Genomic DNA, 19982 nt, shown 5'->3' with positions numbered 1-19982 from the left:
AAAGAATCATTGTAGTAGTGAAATCATTACAAATATTATAAATTAATTATCGAAGGCATTAATTTCATATTGTGGATGTTATCATTGCGAGGTGACTATGAGTCATTTTTATGCGGTTAGCTAAATTATTAACTGGTTTTCAATAAATTGTGATAATGTCGCCTATTAAAGCTAATTTTGACTCATTTCTTGCGTTACGAAATGGTAGTGAGCGTTTTATTTCTGTACTTTAATATTTGAACTTTCTTCATTTGTTTTAAAGCTATTATTAATTTTTCAGCAGAATTTACTTTCACACTACCTACAAACAATTAAAGTTATATAACAAAAAACTGCATACTTTTTTTACTTTCTTTAAACTTAGATTTTTTTTTGTCATTTTTTATTGTGTCAAAAATTAGGCCGAAACTTCAAAATCATCCTTGTTAAATCACCTACCTCCATTTTTGAACAACCTGATTTTTGACGACGCGGTTAATTATTTTTTCGTAAATCCCTTTTCTTTGTTTTAATACCGGCTACGGTGTGATGTCTAGCCATGTCGTTTTGTGGGAAAAACCTTGCGGACTCGTTTGCCTGAAGGTATCAAAATATTTTGCCAAAAATAGATTTGCCCGCTTTGCAGAATACCCTGACTCCTCAGTTATATATTTAGTTTGTCAGCTGACGTAATATGATTGTGGGAATATGATTAGGAATGACGTATTCAATTTTAGTTTTTGGCTAAGTTTAAATTATAATTTTAGTTGAGTTTGTTAGGTTCTGTCACTGATTCCATTCTCATAAATTGATACTTATTTCTGGAGTAGCCAATTGTATAACGTAAATAAATGAATAATTGCCCTGCAATTCTAAGACACATTCGATGTTCTTGCCTAGCTAATTTTCATCCGATACAAAATATAACGCTACTCTCTATCTAGACATAAATAATAAAACAATATAAATTACCAGTAACTTCTCCTATGCAATCTTGGTTTTTACACCATTCCCGTTCACATCAACCCAGACTAATTAGATTTAAAGAAAAACATCACCCGTTTTAACCCAAGCCTTGTTTCCAAACAAATCACAGTCAAGTCACAGTCAATTACAAGAAGACATCCTGACACAGAACAAGCATTCGTCAATCACACACAAGTTTCACCTACGCGTGAATCGAACCCGCGACATGCCGCGCGCAATGTGTTTTTATTCATTGCCAATTCTTTGAATGTGTATTCTAAATTTGGTTAAAAATGCGCTAATTTTTTGCGAAGAAGAGCTAACCACCATTGTCTAATACATAAAATCTCAAGAAGCTCTACACATTTAACATTTGAATCCAATACAAAAGTCTTACATTGTATAAGAACCGTTTCGCAGCTCAATTTGCGCCGCTTAGTTCGGTCTGTGCTGAACAATGGCCGCAAATCTCAAACAGGTATGGCTAAACTTGTATAAATTAAGTTGCCAACTTAAATTGACTCGGCTATCACTACTCGGGCTAAAGGTGGACTGACACCAGATAATGTCTTTAAGAATGCAAATTGTATTATTATCACAGATATGGTGTTTTATTTGAATTTGTATTTTTTTGTTTTACTATATTATAATTAGTTTGATTTTTTTATTGATGCTGTAAGGGACCACTATTTATTGCGGCTTAGTATAGTATAAGTTACATTACAAAAATCAGTTAAATTCAACAGTTAATTTATAAACTAGGATAAATATTGTACAAATTGCTAGCTATAATACCATTGGGCTTTTTCGAAACCCGTAAGTTGGGCTCGAATGTATCCAAATCCGTACATTGAGCCATTAAGTTACCACGATTAAACGCAGGCAAATTTATAAGTACTACTTCAATTATCCTAATACACCTCTGACGGTAATCGCTGAACGGTGTAGGAAAAAAAGTGAGGGAATCTGGATTCCTGAAAACATTAAAATCTGAAATCGCCAACTTAGAATATTTATTTATTTATGTTAAAACGATAGAGACACCAATTACATTACCATAGACGTGAAATTTAAAATAGAAAAAAAAAACATAATATATAATAGAAAAACCAACCAGCTTAAGTATAAACATGAGAAACTTAGTTACATCAAAGAATAAACTACTAATAAACAAAACAAACGTAATATAAAATTTATAACAATGACAAGATACACATTAAACTATCCGTTCGCATAGGCTGAGACACAAACACATTATTATTTTAAAATCTTCAACAAATAGATCACAGTTCGGTTCAGCTTCCATGAGGTCATTGAGCATAGCTAGAACACGCGGAACTGGGGATTTCTCAAAATTCTTCAACTTTTTCAACCATTAGTCTCCAATCTAATCCATTTGTAAACAATTAAATTTTTACTTCAGTATGCGTCCACCCTTCGACGACCGCCTTAGTCAAAGTTCGATATTGTGCGGAACAAACATTGTTCTAACATTGACTTGAATAATTGTTAGTTGGCTGTATCCTCCGTGATACATAGTTGATGTAGTGAGATCCTCTGACGCAAGACGGGGTTAAATGCCTTGACTGATATTATTAATTTCTGCATTCTTTAATTTCATTTAAATGAATGTGATGTTAAGTTTCTAGGCGATTACTGTCACCTCTTAAGAGATTTTGGACGAGCAACGACATTTTTTTTCTTCAAATATACGTCACCGCGGCAAACGGCAAGCGACGACAAGCATTCGAGGGTCACACAAATGCTTGCGCGAGGATTCAACCCGCAACACGTCACATTCAGCGGGTTTGGCGTAGTGACCTCTACCTCTCGGCTATCTCTGGTCTATCATTTTATTAATATAGTAGTTTAAATTCCATAAGAGCGTACATACGAAATGTTTAGCAATTTGATGATTATCAGAATCGATAAACAAAACGTAATGAAAACCGATTGCCAATTGTTTTTATTTTATTACATACCCCCAACACTTTTCCATTTAACATCACATGTGCCTGCCAAGATCATTGCGGCAAGGAAATTGAGTTTGAAACTGTTCAAATTTGGCACCAACTCAGGACATGGCGATCTCTAACGATCTTCACTAGCCTTCACAGTTTTGGAACTGTGTTTTGATTGCAATCGAACGGTAGATGTAGTATAGAGTAGTATTATAGGTGATGCCGGTTTGAACATGGAAATTGGATGGGATATAATATTTTGATACTGCAATGTGGAATTAATGTCTCGAGTATATCATGTTTTGTGCTTTTGTTTGGTGCATTTTAATACCGAATTTTATGCAAAGAATGTGTAACTGTGGCCATTCCTGTTAGGGTTTTTAAACGAATCTTTATATTTTTTAATGCAGCATTAAAGTTTTCAATATTGGAAGAAATTATCCAGATTCTGCATATAAATGTTTAGCTTGCTTCCGTTCTAGTCTTTGCTCATTGTTTGTTTATCTTATACCAAATATCTCTGTACGTCGTATATCACGTGAAGTAATTTTAATACGGTACATATTGGACTATTTTAAAACCCTAAACAGAACATCATTCACAAATGAAATACCATGACAATTTATGAATGAAATCCGTCAAAAGCATCTAAAAGTAAGTTGATAAAAGCTGTTAATATAAAAATCGATGCGACAACTTTAAGAGCGGAGAACGTTCGACCACCGATCACAAAGTTTCGTTAATTTTCTTCAAGCCTTTATCAAGTTGGCATAAGTTTGTCCTAAAGTCTGTTAATTGCAGATAACTGGGAAGTTAACAGCGTTGATTGTTTCGTGATGGCAACTCGTTTCCGAGATTATTGCGAGTTTGAGTTTTCGTTTCGGTAATGTGGATTATAACTTGGTTTATTGGTTTGGCTGCTTAAATATAGTCTTGAGGAAAACCGTGGAGATGAAATTTGATGTATTATTGATAATGATTGGATGGGTTTTGATGATTGAGGTGTTTTTTCTCGGCGATGCTCGGTTTATTTGAGGAAATCGTAGATATGTATTATGCTTATTTATGTATATTAAATTAATTGATTAGCAAAGTACATTAGCTAACGATGGACTTTCTAGTTCGGTTAGAAACTAGACGGATCCCGATAAATACGCTTGAGAAAACAGTTAGCAAATAATATTAATTAATTTAAAAACAATTAATCTTGCTCTCCAAGATCGACCATTAAGCGATCATTCGTTGCCAATCTATAGAACGAAAAAGGATTTTTGACTAGATGGCGTTGCCGTCGAATTACATTTAAAACTTGTCCAGTAATATTCCATACTTTCACAATAGTTTCCAACATTGTTGGCACAGCACATCGGTATAAGTAACATTATTTATTTAAAGTGATTTAAATTAAATCCTCTCTTATCTCTTAATACAATTTCTGGTAATGTGTTCGAGAGTATCCTAGGTTTAAATTAACTAGCATTAAGGTAATCAGGATGCTGCAAATAGTTTGCAATGTTCATTTAACTTTCACGGTACCTTCCTACATGGGTACCAGGTAATCTACTAGCATTTAAGCTGGTTTGAAATTTTGAAATTAAGGCAATTTTATTTATTCCAAAATAAAAAGCGAACTATCACAAAAATTAATTAAGTTGGCCACAAAGAGACCCAGTCTCAGATAACGTCCTGGATCATATAAATGATTGTGGGGGGTGCGGGGATTGAACTCCCGATACGTCGGTCGTGCGCTGGTGTGACGAAGTGATAGTGACCTACCACTCGATAATCCGAACAGTCATTATTTTCTATTGTTAGAATTATTATTTACAGATAAGAAAGGTTTATGTCTTTATGGTAAAGGGTTTTTTATTTAGATTCTTATAAATTTATTCGTTATTCATATATTTTTGATTATTTTACTATAACACTGCAAATGTTGTATTTTTACAAGTCTTAATTATGTTCTTTTTTTTTAAGTAATAGTGGATGAGTTTTCCTTTAACTTTAATTAAATTTAATTATTTTGAGCATCTATGTATCTTAATACGTCAACAACAAAACGTTCGTAGACTAAAATAAGAAACTGTTACATAAATACATAGCAAAACAACACTTTATTAAAGAAACAAATTATCTTCCACTATACACTTGAGAACATTAAAACTCCAAAAGAATCCAGACGAAGCAATATAAAAATTGTTTTTTTAAACCTCATTCTTAATATTAGAGCAAAAATGGCGGGCATTACGTTCAGAAATTAAACATTACCGTAAAACGAAACGGACTGGCGAAGATACCAACCGGAAAAGTTGGTTCTAACATAATTTTTAACGTAATTAAAATTGTTATTGCGTTTGGGACTTTTCTCCTTCTATTATGGCTTACTTTGTTTTTAGCTTTTGGATTTTTAACACTAAATAGGACCTAATTGGCTCTCAGAGACCGTATCTTGTTAGATTAGCTAAATAGAAGTGGTTTCTTACAGTTTTCGTCGTGAAATAGAACGTTGTTTGCGGGTGATATCATTTTAAAGGGTTGTTTTTAATTTTTTAGAGGCGTTCTTTTGTTGTTGGCGAAATTTTATTGAAGCGGAGTTTTTCTTTGTTTTTGTTTCGTCTAGGAAGCAGGATTGAAGATGGAACGTGAATACTTTCAAATTGTGAATAATTTCAAAAAAATTATGCATTTTTTTCTATTTTATGTGTAATTTTTAGTATTCATACAACTGTTATTAATAAAGGACTTTGAATTGAAAAAAAAAATAACAATAAATACATATTGACGCAAAATACTGAATTATATTTGAGTTTTGTGTGGCCAAATAAGCTCTTAAGACCTCACAGATCATTATTGAGGACTCCGGTGAGGTCAGAAAATATTCGAAAATCCCGATAGTTAAGTGTGAGTAAACGTTTGCATCTTTTAAGTATAACTCATCTTAACATCTACTAAGATTTAATATAGAGTTCTTTTCAAAAACGAAAAAGTTTGATGTTACATTTAGCATTTAAATAATTAACGAAAGCTTTCCAAAATATTCTGTCTTAAAAATTGATCGATACATTTACATTCCCTAATTTTCTTTACGAATAAAGTAAACTCAACCGAGGAAAAAACTGTTTTGTTTTCGCGGAATCACGCAAATTCTTCTAGTATGACGTCCCCTATAACGCTATTACAGCCTTATTGAGATTTATTTACTACTAAACCTATTTATTGCTGTTTGTATACTTTTAGCGTAACAGCAAAGGAAGATGAATCGAAGGCTTAATCGTAAGGAAAATAGGATATTGTATTCTGATATTTCCTGTTCAGATAATGTAGAGTTGTGTTTGAGTGTATACTGTTTTGTTTTTGTGTCGTCTGCCTTCACTATTGCAGGTTTGGAAGAATAACAACCCTCTACGCCATGTATGATTATATACTTAAGAGCATTTTTTTTATATTTTGTACAAATAAACACAAAAAACTTTTCTCACCAAGGCAAGAAGAAGGTAAATTACAAATTCGCACGAATTTTGTTTGTTCTTCTGTAAGTTCAATCAAAGGTTTATTTTAGGTTCTTATCTATCTCCACTATAGCAACTGTGGAAGAAGACCATAGCCTTACGCCATGTTTAAAAGTGCTGTCACATTTTCAAGGCCGTCGTAAAGTAGGTCGTCTTAAAAAAAAAACAAAAATTAAAAAAAAATTGCATTAGTCTTACCCCACACATGTTATACAAGTTACGCAATTAAAAAAAAAAAACAGGGTCTGAAGAGTACCTTCTCCTACATGTTCTATCATTAGTAAGACCACAAAACACTTAAACTGTTGCTACAATCTTTGTGGAGCAACAAAATAAAATACACATTTTTGATTCACGCTGAAAAATTTCCCACATTTTCTCTACTCTCCAACAATACCAGATATTGTCACATAAAATAGAGTACATAACACATTTAGTTTTTGGTCAACAAAGTATTGCCAAAACAAAGTAGTTACCTAACCTCGAAAGGGCAAAGAGGAAACGTAACAAAAGGTCATAATATGAAACCGTTACAATATTATTGGTAACGGGAACAATAAAAATTGTTTTATCGCATCAATATCAGGCGTTTTATATGTCACTGATATGTACACGCGTGGGTTGCTAGTACTGAGTGTTTGAGAATTTTGTGTAGGTGGGATGTTTTATTGACGAATATTGTTGAAGATTAGGCACGATGGAGTGATGATCTGCGCAGGATGGTTGGCAGGAGCTAGATGCGAGTAGCCGAAGATAGATCTCGATGGCTTTGCAATTGGGGAGGCCTATGTCTAGCAGAGGACGAATGATGGGGTGATGATGACGACTGTTGAAGCTTTATGGATTTTGGAGGTAATTATAGTAACTGTTTTCAGTGCAATTTTATTTAATGCATTTTTATTAATAATCTTCCGTTAAGGAACTTGAATTTCATCCTTAGGGATGATGAGTGATAGTCGTAAGTCTGTGTTACATACATGAATATATTTCCGTTGTTTTTCTCTTAACGCTTTTCTCTTTTTTAATCTCAGGAGCAGTTAGACTGACATGTCAATTTTTTCTTTTACGGATTTTTTGTCGAAGCCAACCAAACTCGCTCTCAATCTCCCAAAAAGTAAAATAACCTTCACCCAAAGACATAACTCACCGTGAAACAAATAATTTTATATTTTCCGGGGAAAACATCGAGCGATATGGCAACACCAGCTTAGCTATACAAAACGGCCGGCTCTCGACATTTATAGCAGTAATTATGACTGATTTAGTGACTGACTCGATTGCTACAGCCGTATCCGTTATCGAAAATGAGTGAAAGCTGTATTTATTGTAACACAGATGGCATTGTCTTTATAGGTGTTTTTGTATTTTAGGAGGACTGTTAAAGGCTGTGCTGTTAAAAGTTATGTAAGATGGACAAAATGTACCATAACGTTATCGGTAAATACGTGATTTGAACACGTCCTATGTATTTAAAACAGCGGTCAGCCCGTGATATTATTCATGGTTCAACACATTCGCAAGAAAAAATGATGCTTAACCTCGACTTTAATTTTATAAAGTTTTTGATAGCGGCAGCAGATAATATATTACGAATTTCAACAACCTAGCTAGTATTCATGATGACGTAAGTACAGACTGCAGTGCATCAGTAATAGGTTCAGTTTCGAACCTTTGGGTAAGGAAACTTAGAAAAATATAATTTCTTACGAATACAAGTATATGGTACACAACTTTCTTAGTTTTATAAATCTCTGAAAAATTATGACGTTGTCTGGTGTGACGTCACGAGTTTCGTTTTGGTAAAGTAACACCTGTCGTCGTAGTTCACTGTCTTGCAAATAGATGTCGCTAGCAATGTCGACAACCACATTTTACTTTATTGTTTAAGTTTTTGTTTTACTATTTTTCTAGCAAAACATATTTTGCATTTGTCATGCAGAGTCGAAGGAAAGCTATGATCTAACAATTGATGTATCCCTTGGTCTGGTTAAGTGAAATTCATAATTAGCACTGTTGATAATAATTACAGATAAGATCTCTGTAATTATTATCAAAAATTGTATGTCAAAAATATATCCAGTGTTAGGTAGTGAATTTTATAAACCAGCCTTTATAAAACTTGCAAAGTGCTATATTTTGTTTCCATTTTAAAACGATTTGTTTGACCCCGTCTCCGTGTCAATTTAGATTAGAAATCTTTTGTAACGTCACTTACCATAACCATTCACGAAAAAATTACAAAGTTGCAAAAAATCCACCAAACCGTTTTTTAAGTCAAATATCCTACGACACGTGAATAAACCGTAGCTCTATATAAGTACGTACAAATCCACATCAAGAAAGTGAGCATAAAAATAAATTACATGTGTAATCCAAAACAGCGTAAAGTGAATCTTCTGCTTCAATCTTTCTTCTACTATCACGCTAGATTTAACTTAGTACCTCCGAAGTAAGCACTAGAAAGTTACAGTTACTCCGGGTTGCGTAATAGTTTCGGTTGTTGTAACTTGGAAACTTAAAGCACTAGTTATGTTTTCAACGTAAATATTACTTAGCATATGTTAAACTATGCGGTTAGTCGATACTCGCTATTGTTGTTATGATTTCCTAGTATTTTGTAGAGCCTGTTTGTGTTTGTAGAGTTTTGTATTGGAGACTTAAATGGATGTTTCTTTGAAGTATTGAATAGTGGGTATGTTTTGTGAATAAGGCAAGATAAGGTAAGGTTGTTGACCTAAGATTGATACCGCTACGATTTTTTATGACAGCGGCAATCGATATAGGTGCAACATCTGTGATAATTTTAAGTGTCTTTCCGTCACGGATCTTGGGCTATAGACGCGGGTGATACACAGACGTACAGAAAATAAAGTGTTAGTTACAGATTCCTTTAGCCTTTAGGCTCGACTCTAAACATTACCAAGTTTCCTCCTTTCAACATCACTGTGCCACAAAATTTCCATTACAAAATCTAATAGATTATTGTTAACGCTACAAAATTAAAACAAATAACGTTTAGCTCAGGTAAACTTTAATTTTATTTATATCAGTCCTTTCTGTACCTAACGCTGGTCTGAAAAGCAAGGATTAAAAGCAAACATTCTCTAATTTATTAAGCGGTTCTGCGGCATGCAGATAACGCCAGATATTCACAATTTCCCTGTTAATTATAAAATGTTAATAATTTGTCTTCGCTTTGCGCTTTATTTGTGTTTGCAGTTTTGCAGAAATGTAAAAGAGATATTTTACCCAGTATGCGCTACGTTGTAAGTTTTTAAATATTTTTCTATTCAAATATTGATGGCGTATCAAAGAGTTCTTTTGCTACGCCAGAGCTACGGTTTAGCTTATATTCGCTACGCAAAATAGTCGTAGCTGTAGAGCGTATTATTTTTACTTTACCTCAAGTCTCTCTAATTAACAGTTTAAATACAACGATTCTTGGAAAAGCATCTTTTATGTTTCATTTCTTATTTTATTAAGAAACATAAAGAGTATGGTAACGTAGAGATGCTCTAAAAATTGAAACTTAAAAAAATATAGAAAGACTCCTTCTAAAACTTTTAAGCTTAATTTAGCATCTAAAAAGGTAAGATAAAACGATTCTTTTTAACATAAGTATTATTAAACTTATAAAGCACATATACTAACCGTCAACGCATTTGTACGCACATTTGTATTGTAGAATATTATATGACCTAAGTAATGTAGGCTGTTTATCAGACCGTATCTAGGTAATGAATTATTTAAAAAGTATGTTACATGTTGGTGAAATTTAAAGAGGTTTTATCTCATATTTTGTGGAATTGTTTCTGGACTATCATGCTTATTTATGCTGAAAATTTTGCCGTGTTCGTGTATTGTGTAAGGAGCAGTTAAATTCTGGAAACAACGTTGGATGTAGCCAGTAATTCTATAAACATATACGTGCTTTTATATATTAAATCTCACTAACATTATAAATGTGAAATTAATTAACAAATCCTGGTTGGAAGGAAGCTGACACTTTGATTAACATAGGCTAGGTTTTGATCCAACTTCTTTAAAGAAGAGAAATGTTTTTGCAGCGACAACCAACATCCAGGCATGAAGTCACGAGCAACAGCTTGTACTCTATATACAAGTCAAAAAACATCTGTTGCACTGAAAAATATGTATTTTTTTGCAACTGTTTTATTTACTCCCATTTTGAAACTGCCTATACTTATTACAAATTGACAACCAAGCAGGATTTTATCTATCTAGTAGAGCCACGAGAGTGCAATATTAATGTAACTCGGTATTCCCAGAAAATCCATTCAACGCAACGCAGGTGGTGTCTCAAACTTATGTGACAGTCGCGAACGTGAATAAAATATGAATTTTTCATTCGCCGCAAAATATTTACGAGCACGTCTTATGATTTTAAAGGCCATGAATGCTTTAGCTAGAAAAAGTTATATGAACAACACTATTTTTGGTAAAAAGTAAAGTAGTAGAGTTATGATATATTTCTATAACTACTAATTTTGTAAATTCAATTTTGACTTTATAATTAGGGTTTTTAAAAAGATATCTTAAGCTACATAAAATACCCGCATCATTTCATGTGCAAGATACATTGGTAGCTTTGAGCATTTCATTGACGAAATCGCTGGACGCGGCTAGTACTATTTCAAAACTAAATGAAGAAGCTGCTCCAGCGCCTACAGGTTTCTACAAAATTATAGCCACAACAAAAAAAAAGATTTATTTTCCTAAAACATTTGGAAATAAAGAATCCAAGAGATATTTGTCGTGGATGTATCCTCGCGGTTATATTTACAACGTATAAGCCAATCCCGGTCTGACATGGGGCTTTTATAAAAAGGGTGTGAAAAGGGTCCCTTAGCACATCCCGTCTATGTCAAATTATTGTCAACGTCATTATTTTCAGGTAATTTTCAGGTTGCAGGTGATGTTTTGCTGTAAATATTTTTGTGTTATTTTTTGGAATATGTTTTTTTGTAGTCGAATGATTCGGAGTGAATATTGTCAAGAATTCTTTTTCGGGCCTTGAAAGAGAGAATTGGAATCGGCAAAACAGTATATTTGTAAATCATTGTACATAAAGCTAATGTTTCTCCTGCTACCCACATGAACATTGAAAGGTTTGTGTTTGAAAATACGTACGTATATCAATGACGTGAACTCTAGAAGGGGAATGCTTTAATGATGATTATATGGCTTTTGGTCAAACTGAACTGGAAGAATTGTATAAAATTCTTCGAATCAGATTTCTTTGACTGAAAGTTTAAAAAAACTGATTCAGTTATAACCACAGATTAAAGTTCAGTTTCTGTAAATTTTGTAGTATAGCAATATTTTGCCGAAATATACATATATTTCGTAATCAAGATGATTCGAACTTCAAAGCTGTCTAAATTATTTTCCAATGTTTCGTTTTTCATCTCAAACAGATTTTCATCAAATATGAGAGATGTCTGTTTTGAGATTACTTATTTCACAGCTAAATACTTTTTGCTGTTTTAATCTTGCTATACATAATTTTTATAATCTCTACGTTTTCAAATCGATACATAATTATTTTTTCTGTATATTTTGTTCATTTGGTAAGTTCACGGATTTTGACGTACCTACATAATTTTTACGACATTAATCACCATTTAAAGACCATAGAAAGGCATGCTTGAGCCATTAGTTTGACTACACCTAGCTTTAAACTAATATGGTTATTTTTTTCTTAAATCTACTCGGGTTTTGCGTTTAAGTGTACCAACTGCTAAAAGAACCTAAAAGGAGGTTTTAATATTATCATTGACAAAGTAAACACCCATTACGTGTCAAGAATACAGGCTGTATGGCTCATTGCCTTAGCCTTACAATACCAACCTAATATTCCGCTTACGAAACAGAGCACACATTAGGTACAGTATTCGCATTACGTTAACCATTTACGAAAACAAGAAATAACAAGGATCAGCTAAAACGTCTTCTCAGTATAAACTTATTTCTCATAACCTAACAATCCCATTTCCCGCCAAGATGCGGCCGGCACCTAACGAACTGTCACATTTTCGCGCCAAAATGAGCGTCGCCATAATTAGGTTCAGGCCCCACTACCACGGTGTGAAACGACACGCAATATCGAGACTACTCAATTTTATTGTTGCTTATTGTTGGACGGATATTTGACCCGTCTTCTAGAAATTTACTATTTACTTAATTAGTTTGTAAGGTTTTATTTTACTACTAAAGTTTTATTTTAGTACTCTATATTCTCATTAAAACAATATTTTAATGTGTCAAAGTAAAAATGTTGTAGAAAAACGTTGAAACTAATGACCAGTTTACTTACTTCTTATACCTCATTACACAAACAAAAATAAACTAATTTTATCAATTTCATGATCAATTGAAGGAATATCTTGGTACAAGGACATGAGATTTCCATAATAAACATTAGGCAAGGCCGAAGGATAAATATAAAGTTCATTAGATACATATGAAATTATTTAATTACCGCCTCCTTTATTGGACCTTGCGTAAGGCTGTATACGAGATTTCCGTTGATTATGTTACGCAATATCGAATATTGTTTTTTGGAATATTTATTGCTGGCTGTTTCGGAACGTTAGATATTCTAATTGAGAATTTTATATTTGAAACAATATATTTTTTAAAGTACATATGGTTCAAGAAGTAGTTTTTTTTAAGTAATGATTAATGTATTTATGTAATTATAATCTGTAATTTTAACTTAATTATATATTTGTGACCTCTACTGTACCATATCGACCTAGCTTTTGATTACTTTTCAGGCTGATTTGAAGGCATTCATATCTCTGAAAGGCTGTATACTCAACTAGATGGTAATTTGAAATATCTCTCCGACTGAAATAGCACTGCATCAAAGCCTTGATTAATGTTTAAATTAAGATGAAAATAGCTAGGCTGTTCAAATTGCTGGAACATTTTCCCGTTAATCAGTTATGTGTGTTATTTTAAAGACAGAAATCAGTTGCGGATTGTACTTGAAAATCAATAAATGCTTCCATGATAAATTTACAAAGTTTAACCAAAAATAGTATTAAGTACTTCTTAAAATTGTCACATACATATATTTTTTTTCCTAGCCTACTGTCGCCTTTGCCCAGAAGTGGGACACAGTAGGACAGTTGTATGATTAACATATTACCTATATAATATGATATTCATACAACATGACAAGGAAAAAGGAGCTCTATAGGCGTCTATCAGAACATACGTCACCACATCTGCTTACTCAACGAATCAGACAGGAATATACAAAGCTTATTAGAAAAAAAGTATCAAAAAATATACTTTACCAGACACGAATCCATCACACTCTAAATCCAAGCAATATCGTGATCCAAAATCTATTCCATACAGCCTTAAGCTGAGGTATAAAAAGTCCAAAACAAGGGGTAACACAATAACGGGTCTCTGTAGGAGCAAGCTCGCACGACGCTGGGGTAAAAAAGAGAGATTTACCCCTGCCAAGGCGCTCGCAACCGGCTTGATTGATGACGCGGGGTAAGGACGCGTGTAGCCAAGGTATGGGTTGGTATTATTTACGAATAATTCGTTATTAGAGATTAGAGAATTTTTTGAATCTTTGAATGATGTGTTTGTGACGTAATGGCCGTACTGAGTTAAACATTACGTATACTGGAAAAGGTATACTAATAATTCCAAAAGAAATTGAGATCATGAGATATTAACGAGAGATATTAAAATGGTGTGATATACGATTCTAAAGGGAACAAAAAAAACATACATTCCTGTATGTTTTTTTTGTTCCCTTTAGATCTCTCTGTAAGCAAAAACTTTGAACTTCTTTGTTCTGTAATAGCTTTTTTTGGGAAGGGAAGCGGAAGAGAGTGTCAGATTTTTACTGAATAAAATCCACCCATGTTCCTCCTTTTGCCCTTGGTATACCGGAGCCGCGGTAACCCTTTCGGACAATCCCTTTGCCCCGGCTTGCATCAGCCTTAAAATCTAAACAGAGCTTGCTTTCCTTCATCCTACCTTACAAGATAACCTCAACAACCACCTTTGAACTCTTAAGAAAACTTGCAAATGGGAAAATTAGAACTAAGTTTACTCCATTTCCATTTCGATAATAATCTGTAAATTAAATTATAATGTTACTTCATAGAGAAGTTTCGTAAATACGCCAAGTATAATGAGATTCTCGGAAACATAACAAGTAATATTTGGCTAATTGAAATAATAAACGAAAATCTTTGATATGTTGTACTAACATTCAATGTTCCCGGAATATTTCAGCTCCCATTTATAACACAATTTCAACGTTAGGTCAAAATTCTGAATAAACACCGTTAGGGTTTCTATCACTTTTACTTATACCCGATTCAATTAAAATTGGAATTTCTAATTTCAATTAACCAATTACTTTCAATTGTATTTGTGATTTTAGACTAAACTTTGAATATTAAAACCTTTTTTGATATTTTATTAGAGAATTGACGGCTTTTATTTCGCACTGTTTATTTATTTCCTGATACTTGACCGCTCCTAAATGCTACTTAAATGATTTACTTTCATAATAGAAATCAGTAACCCTGCGTATAAATAAAGCACATTTAATTCGCCACACTACAATAAATAACAAAACACAATCAAACTATTGTCATCGGGATCAAGTTCGGATTCGGAACAAACCGACCCGCATTCTGTAAAAGCCGCAACGTAAGGGTTTGTTTAGACTAGAGCATTCAATTGTAAAGGCCAAAATATATCTGTCCATTGCCTTTCTCCTTCAAATTTTATTAGTTTAAACAAAACCGAAACATTTTTCTTTCTATGAAAGTCTTTCTATGACTAGCCCAAACCCATCTTTACAGATTTCCAGGTTGGTCAATGAAATATTTCAACGGACCACCCTCGTCGCGTCGCGTCGGTCGTCCGGGAGTAAAATAGGTCCACGGCATAGTTAAAGTTTCGGGTTGAGTTTGGTTAAGGCTGGTAGAGGACCTTAGAAACTGACACGAAAACTGGGAGGCCATTGCGCGACACATGGATTGCCCAGCAGTGGGAGGACAAGGGCTGTGGATGATGATGATGACCACAATTTTACGTTCAGAACGACGAGTGCGTCCGCCGTCTTGTTACAACTTGAATATGTACTTTACTTACTTATTACGTTTTAGTAAGTTTTAGCATGGGGCACGATCAAGCGATTGGTATTTTGCTGAGATTTTGCACAAACATGGGCCGCAAATGCAAATACGCTGAGAAATTTATAATCTCAACAAAGTAGAAAAGCAAGTTATATTATAAAAAATACGGCGAGTATTACAACGAACGTATTTCCAACATTACATAACACGGATATACTCGAGGGATACTCTAGTGTCTACACACCCTAAAGTGACGGTTACGATGGGAATGAAAGGGTTAGGTGGCTAAAATGCAATCAATCTTCTTGTCAGTCAGTACGTCGATACGTCTGTGATATTAATTTCCATTGACATGTGGCTTTGATTTACTTCGATTCGTGGGTTCTGATTGCTTTAGTGTGTTGACTGTCGAGTTTGTGTATGTTTTGGGTGACCGAATAAGTCGGAAGTGTTTTGTTTAGTTAGTGTTAGTTACTGTATAGGTAATCTAGACTATATACAGTCTAAAATGGAAATTGTCTTCCCGTATAGAGAATAATTGAGCGTCAATCATAATTTCATCATAGAAATTTAAAGTAGATTCGCTTGTTAATTTAGATGGCCATTTTTTGTTGTGCTTTATCTTATTTGCATTGTAACTCAACTCAGTTCCGCGAGTCCATGATCCGGGTTTGGTACTTATTTACCAACTGTACAACTAAAAAACAATAGCACATCAGTTAAAATCACATAGTTCACTTCAATACACACCTTCGCATCGCAAAACGTTTCCACGTCACCCCACAAAAATAAAAACGACTTTCAGCTGAAACAAAGTGTGAAGCTCCATAAAAAAGGCAATAGAAACACTTGCCAATATAAACGCTTCTAAAAACGCTCGTTGCGTACAATTGCAACAAAAACCGACTCGTTCGTCCAGAAAGTGACGTCACATTTTTTAGTTTTAAGCTTGTGGCTATTGAATGAGCGTTTCATAAAGTACCTGGTATTTTCCTGTTCAGTTTCTGAGTTTAAATTCAGTTTTTAGGGTTTCTCTAGCAATATATAGTACTTCAATCATTAAAATCACCTCTTCAACCTTCTATGAATCTCAGTGTATGTATTTTTTTAAATTTTCACATTTTCGGATATAATTAGATAGGTATACCTTAAACCCACACAAATTTTTCTTAATTTTTTAAAAGCAAGAATTTAGTTGGTATATGGCGCATTATACTACACGTAGTAACATCTCTCGCTCTATCTGTCAGTCCTGGTGTGGAGGCTGTTGGTATGTGCTTAGATTATCTGAACTACTGGTTTAAATGCATATATCGAGGAACCTCCATTTTGGGAGTCGTTTAAAAAAAATGAATATTAGATCAAATGATTACAAAGACCGTTTTTTCTATTGTTTATTGACGGGATATTATTCTTGAAGTTTTTATCGATTTAGAACCCGGATCGTGTATTTCGGGGCCAAAGTCGATAAAAACTAAAATGAACAGCATAAACAACAATGTCCTGCACGGCTCGCGAATTGACAACAGATTTATGATGTAACTGGAAGCGAATGTGTTCACCTATTTTATTTAAAAAACTGGTTAAGTGTGAGTCAGACTAGCGATATTAAGGGCTCCGTACAAGGCTACCAAAAGCAGAATTGGAACTAAAATTGGTCGCCCATGAAATTTATGCCCAGCTTATACACGTTATTGAACCCCGATGTTTATAATTCTCTTTGTTGAAGCAACAGAATTAAACCATTTGTGAAAATTTCAACTACGTAGCTATCGCGGTTAATTGAATACAGCATGCAACAAAAGGAAAGACAGACAGCTGAGCCCTACGAGTAGGGTTTGAGGATAGAGAATTGTAGAGTTAAAATAGATTTAAGTGTCGTAAAGATGTTGTCGTGGAAGCATTCGGGGGAGGCCTTTGCCCAGCAGTGGGACACAGTGAGCTAGATAAAAAAAAGATGTTGTCAATTTGATAATATATTAAATATTTTTATTTATCAATAAACTTTTGAAACTGAATTTTATTTATTTTGGTTTCTAAATAAATTATATTTATTGAACTAAAAAAACAAAAAGAGTTGACAAGGCAAGATTTAAACTAACAAAACAAAAGAGTTATAAAGAAGTGAAGAAAAAAATCGCGTTTCAGTTTTAAGAATTCGTTTAAAATCTTACGTGAATTACGTATTTGCTTTTTGGTTACGGTTTTCATAACCAAAAGGTAAAAACAGAACGCTATTTGCTACTCAGTCGGTCCATCCGTCCAGGCGTGCCTTATTTTTACCGAATATTTCTGTTGCCGCTAAAACTATAGAAAAAAATGCGAGGTAAGGCATCGCGCGGTTAATAATACTCGATTGGGGAACTGTTTGTAAATGCATACGGAAGTGTGTACGGAACTCTCAATGTCGCAAGTCCGGCTGGAACTTGATCAGATCTTTCCATAATAATATGAACTACGCTCTCATAACTACATAATACCAATTATAATTGATCCATCTAGAAAATCTTTACATCTGTTTCCATCGTAAACTTGTCAACAGTGTAACCACACCATTTTTCTTGCATTCCCAGTTATATTGCTGTCACTGTATATTTATTCTGCGCCAATAAAATATGTTAATGCAAGACTTTCTTTGTTTCCATTACATTGTGCTATTGTTTCTCTGTAATTATCATTTATTTGTGCAGACCTTGTTAATTCCGTTTTATGTTTAAAGTACTGTTAATGTCATCAGTAGTATTTTTGATTCCTTATCAAACGTTCTTGTTAACTGACAACGGCATATTACAATGTCCGTTGAACATAAGTTTCAATTAAACACAATATAAGAAAGGTATGTACATATGTATGTAAATGTTTGTATGTATGCCATGTCAAGAGAAAAATACATAAATTTTGATTATAACTAAAGGCGTTTCGTTGAATCGTGATCATACTTCTGTAGTTCTATAGTTTACCATATCAGGATTCCTTACTGTAAGGCCAACATTACTCAACAATTTATCGAGTATCGAGTATAACCCTAATTCCATAATCGATTTTCCGCATTGATTACACTCGCTTACGTAACGATTTTCCGGAGTAGCATACACAAAGCAGGTGAGTGTATCTAAACGTTAACAAACGCGGGCGGGAAATAAGCCAGATCACATGTAGTGTCGCTCCCGGGTCCCTAGGGGCGAACGAACTGACTAGTGATAGGGTAGTATCGATAAATGTATCGATATTTTTTTGCTTAAATACAGTGTATTATGGACTATACTTTTTATACGGAATTTTAATGGTAAATGGCATCAAGTCTATGAGTTATCTAATGATAAATTACATTTAATGTTATTTCCACAGTTTAATTTGAACTCCGTCCGAAATTCAATATTATCACCCTTTCTGCATTCGGCAATGGAAGTGCATGGTAAACCTCATCAACAGTTTTTTTTGTAAATAAGAGCAATTATGTATTGTAAAAAAACTGTAAATAATATCGTCATTTTTACCAATCATTTTTCTCGATAAATAAAACAAACACCTCGATTCAATTAACAAGCGAAGCGTTACATCCCTAATACGAGTACGTACGAAGTTCTTTAGGGAATACCTTTGCCGAGGTTTAAATATATTTAACTCTAATAAGATCTAGTAAATCTAACATGACCTGGTTTACACGATTGTATGTAGATGTAAGAAAAACCGAAGCTTTTAATTTCTTGTTTACGTATTTTTAGTGAAACAGGAAATTGCTTTAGATTTTGAAGAGAGATTTACTTTGAAGTTAACTTACCTTTTTGGAAAGTATTCTGCCCTGTCGTGCTTTAGAATTATATAATTAACAACATAAATTTTGTTTTAAGGTTCTCTAACTACGGGGTAGAACGGAATTACTGAGGAACTCGGCCTCAGGCACTATTACGGAGGCACTGTTGTCTGTCCATCTGTCAACCGGCTGTATCTCATGAACGGTGATAGCCATAAAGATGCAATACAAATACTGTGTTTCTGTTGGTCGTATAACAAAAAAGAAAATAAGAATAGACACGCTGAGTACGGCTATTTGAGGAGTTGGCTAATTTTTGGTATAAATATGTTTTTCTTAAGCATTTTGATTTGGCTGGTTTTTTAAATCAGAATTATATCGGTTTACTTCCTAACCTAACCAATTTCTTGAAAATTTTAAAATATCTAGCCAAAAAATTACAGACTCATCCCACAAAAATCGCCACATACATAGTCTAAAATGTTTTGTATTTCACTTCAAAAATTCAAAACTCCAATGTGAAAGTCGGCAATGCATTTCAACGACAAACTTGGACTAAATGATTGATCTAGTGCGGTCGGGATGCTGTGGACTGAACGAACTGATGTCACCGGAATAAGAACAAATGCCTTCGAGATATGTTTGTCGAGGAGACGAAGTCAAATGT

Source organism: Trichoplusia ni, chromosome 5 (genome assembly GCF_003590095.1).
Source record: "Trichoplusia ni isolate ovarian cell line Hi5 chromosome 5, tn1, whole genome shotgun sequence".
NCBI lineage: Eukaryota > Metazoa > Arthropoda > Insecta > Lepidoptera > Noctuidae > Trichoplusia > Trichoplusia ni.
The sequence above is the reverse complement of the archived record's forward strand: the minus strand, read 5'-3'. Positions refer to the sequence as shown.